Here is a 4,736-nt window from a genome sequence, read left to right as displayed (position 1 = left end):
TGTCGTGGTCCCAGAACGAGAGCAGCCCCGCCCCTCCCTCATTTGACGGTGGGCGAGCGGCAAGCAGTTAATTAACCACTGCACAAATATCGTGAGGTAAAAAAATTGCAACACCCACCCCATTTATTCTCCAGGGCCTCTGCTTAAAAATATATAATGTTTGGGGGTTCTAAGTAACTTTCTAGCAAAAAAAAAAAATTTTTTTTTTTACATGTATGTGAGAAATGTCAGAATTGGCCTGGGGGTCAAGTGGGTAAGCAATGGCTGTTAGGCATTCAATACTGCCGCCTCCCAAATGGCTGCTTTTTTTTTTTTTTTTTGTCCGCTGTACACGGATTTTGAATGGGAATGGGCTCAGCCCAATTCATTTGGGTTACATTTAGTGACAGTACTGTTCGCCAAACGTGTCATTGCGTATAATTTTCGCCATGCCACACCGCGGCAGCGGATACTAACATGGCCGATGGCCATGGGTGGTCAGAAGGCAGAAAAGCTACAGCTCATTCGCCTATTTTTTTTTAGTCGTCTATTTTTACTGCCACCCGTGTAACCGAGGCCTAAAAGTCAAACACTACAATAACTCAAGACTGAAAATACAAAGCTGTTTGCTTTTGAACAGGCCGGGTTCGGAGGCCTCCTCAGAGCACGAAGGGTAAATATTTGGCCTTGTCTGTTAGCGGGGTCTATGTGCCCATTTCCCCCCCTACAGTCACCACCAAACCTAAACTCTTCGATTATTTATCCGTCTCTGACACATGTGCAGCTTAAACACAGCAGCCTGCTGAAAAGCCAGTTAATTAAATAATCTGGGAGGACAATGGGCTGCGCTCGGCGGACCTCATACACACATGTATCTTCAGTCTCTGAGTAACCAAGCAGTAAAATCCAACAATAGGTCGACGCACAGCAAACACAAGCGAGCCGGATGAGGCCTAGTAAAACACGCTGCTCCTCGTCGCCGTGGAGACCCCAGTTTGCCTCAGCTGAGGTAAACGAAAAATTCTATGGAGGACAGCAGATGGCCGTGTGCTGTACAAGTCATTTATCTGACCTGTCAGACTACAGGAATGTATATAGTCCGATGAATATGGCACCATCTGCTCATTAGGGCTGGAGGGCCCTTGACAAGGTAGATGTAAAGAAAAGGGGAGAAATTGGCCATAGCGAGCAGCGTCCCCCCCCCCAATAGATGGAACTGAATGTCAGCTAGTCAATGGATGATAACAAAGATTTCATAGTAGAACTTCCTGTTTTGTATGTATTCCTGTTATGAAAAGTATGTACAGTACTTGGTAAGGTTACCACTTGGCCGGTATTTCATTGTGGTAACAATGGAATCGATGACAATGTTATTAATAACATTAAGTGCCGGTTCACACAGGGGCGACTTGTCAGGCGACCTAGTCGCCTGACAAGTCGCCTCCCGTTCTGTACAATGAAACCGTTCTAATAGGAGCGACGCAAGTCGCTCCGACTTAGAAAAAGGTTCCTGTACTTCTTTTGGGGCGACTTGAGGCAACTTGCATAGACTTCTATACAGAAGTCGTTTTGCAAGTCGCCGTGGATGACGTGTGCACGTCGCCTCAGTGAGGCGACCTGCAAGTCGTGCCGCCCCTAGTGTGAACCGAGCCTAAGGTGGACCTTCGCATTCCAAACACAGACTTAAAAAACAACATGCAGCGGGGGAAAATAATTATTTGATCCCCTGCAGTTTTTGTAAGTTTGCCCACTTACAAAGAAATGAAGGGTCTACAGACAGTAGGAAGGAAGGGATTCCGGCGCTCCAAATATTGTGATGTCTTAGTAAAATGGTGCAATGGCTGCTTTAATAGCACATCTAGATCAGTCAATATTTATTTAAAAATGAGGAGGCAGCCATCCTCAGAGGGCGTCCATTGCCTCTGTTAGTAAGGAGAGTAAAAGAAGGGGGGTGGAAGCGCCAACTCTGATGATTCTATCATATAATTAAGTGTTAGTGCAATATACAGTGGGGATGGAAAGTATTCAGACCCCCTTAAATTTTTCCTGTTTGTTATATTGCAGCCATTTGCTAAAATCATTTAAGTTCATTTTTTTTCCTCATTAATGTACACACAGCACCCCATATTGACAGAAAAACACAGAATTGTTGACATTTTTGCAGATTTATTAAAAAAGAAAAACTGAAATATCACATGGTCCTAAGTATTCAGACCCTTTGCTCAGTATTTAGTAGAAGCACCCTTTTGATCTAATCCAGCCATGAGTCTTTTTGGGAAAGATGGAACAAGTTTTTCACACCTGGATTTGGGGATCCTCTGCCATTCCTCCTTGCAGATCCTCTCCAGTTCTGTCAGGTTGGATGGTAAACGTTGGTGGACGGCCATTTTTAGGTCTCTCCAGAGATGCTCAATTGGGTTTAAGTCCGGGCTCTGGCTGGGCCATTCAAGAACAGTCACGGAGTTGTTGTTAAGCTGCTCCTTCGTTATTTTAGCTGTGTGCTTAGGGTCATTGTCTTGTTGGAAGGTAAACCTTCGGCCCAGTCTGAGGTCCTGAGCACTCTGGAGAAGGTTTTTGTCCAGGATATCCCTGTACTTGGCCGCATTCATCTTTCCCTCGATTGCAACCAGTCGTCCTGTCCCTGCAGCAGAAAAACACCCCCACAGCATGATGCTGCCACCACCATGCTTCACTGTTGGGACTGTATTGGACAGGTGATGAGCAGTGCCTGTTTTTCTCCACATATACCGCTTAGAATTAAGGCCAAAAAGTTCTATCTTGGTCTCATCAGACCAGATAATCTTATTTCTCACCATCTTGGAGTCCTTCAGGTGTTTTTTTAGCAAACTCCATGCGGGCTTTCATGTGTCTTGCACTGAGGAGAGGCTTCCGTTGGGCCACTCTGCCATAAAGCCCCAACTGGTGGAGGGCTGCAGTGATGGTTGACTTTCTACAACTTTCTCCCGTCTCCCGACTGCATGTCTGGAGCTCAGCCACAGTGATCTTTGGGTTTTTCTTTACCTCTCTCACCAAGGCTCTTCTCCCCCGATAGTTTAGTTTGGCCGGACGGCCAGCTCTAGGAAGGGTTCTGGTCGTCCCAAACGTCTTCCATTTAAGGATTATGGAGGCTACTGTGCTCTTAGGAACCTTAAGTGCAGCAGAATTTTTTTTTGTAACCTTGGCCAGATCTGTGCCTTGCCACAATTCTGTCTCTGAGCTCTTCAGGCAGTTCCTTTGACCTCATGATTCTCATTTGCTCTGACATGCACTGTGAGCTGTAAGGTCTTATATAGACAGGTGTGTGGCTTTCCTAATCAAGTCCAATCAGTATAATTAAACACAGCTGGACTCAAATGAAGGTGTAGAACCATCTCAAGGATGATCAGAAGAAATGGACAGCACCTGAGTTAAATATATGAGTGTCACAGCAAAGGGTCTGAAAACTTAAGACCATGTGATATTTCAGTTTTTCTTTTTAATAAATCTGCAAAAATGTCAACAATTCTGTGTTTTTCTGTCAATATGGGGTGCTGTGTGTACATTAATGAGGAAAAAAATGAACTTATAATAAATTAACTTATTATTTTCTGGGGAAGGGGTGGGGAGTATGCGGCGGTGATGGTGTCACTAGGGCAGTAGATGGTATCAGTAGTTTTTATTTTTACATATTGTTTTTTTTACAATTACAATTACTTTTTTTTTAAATGCTCTTTAGGGGAGGGGGTTGGGGCAGTGGACAGTGTAAGTATGGCAGGGGGGTGATGTCAGTAGTTTTTTATTTTATCATTTTTTTTATAATTTAATTCTTTATCATTTTTGTTTACTTTTTCATTTTTTTTTAGATTTTTTACATTTGTTTTAATCAACCCTGCTTGGGGGGGCTTTGGCCATTTGGCAAAACAAAAACAAAAAAACAGGCACCCAGGAGGCAGCAGGATCACCTCCTGAACGCATGGAAGCCAAAGTTTAGCTGTTCTCTGAAAAGCTGGGCTGTAGGTAGCTCAGACTGATTGTATAGTTTTTTGCCTGGTTTTTCCCTAAGCTTAAAGTGTTACTAAACCCAGGAGCCTGCATTGACTATATCTGATCTCACACAGAACATAGAAATGCAATTATTTTAGTAAATATAAACTGCTAAATACCTTTTATCATCAGCAGTATATAACAGTCTTATTGCTTCTATCAGTGTCTGGTTAAAGCTTGTAGGAGGAGTTTTCATTCTCCTCTGACTGTCCTATGAGGCTGCATGACCCCCCAACCCTCTTTCTGGACAGTGCTGATTGGCCCTGTGCTGATCACATGCACCCTTCCGAGAAAAAAAAAAAACTCTAGCAATACACACCAAACTGAGCATGTGCAGAGTGCCCTCAAGGCTCTGTATTATCAGCAGATGGAACGGGGACTGTGGAAGAAGGGATCAGAGAAGACAGGATCAAACAGCCTTTTTCACACAATGCGCAGAATTAACCACTTAGGTTCCACAGTAAGTATACAAAGCATGCTTTGCGGCATATACGGACGGATTCTACTGTTGTGGGTTTAGTAACACTTTAAGTTGGCTTGTGACTTCTCGCTGTTGCCAGTAGATGTCACTGATTTCACTTGTCATAGTATGAGATCTCACAAACAAAACTAAGTTCTGAATACTTATATTTCCATCAGCCAATCTAGTAGGAGGTTAATGACACTGGTGTATGCTGGGGGGGGGGGTATAAATATTGGGACAGTCCATGTGCTCACTCTAATTCCCTGGGCTG

Source organism: Aquarana catesbeiana, linkage group LG11, assembly GCF_042186555.1.
Source record: "Aquarana catesbeiana isolate 2022-GZ linkage group LG11, ASM4218655v1, whole genome shotgun sequence".
Classification (NCBI taxonomy): Eukaryota; Metazoa; Chordata; class Amphibia; order Anura; family Ranidae; genus Aquarana; species Aquarana catesbeiana.
The sequence above is the reverse complement of the archived record's forward strand: the minus strand, read 5'-3'. Positions refer to the sequence as shown.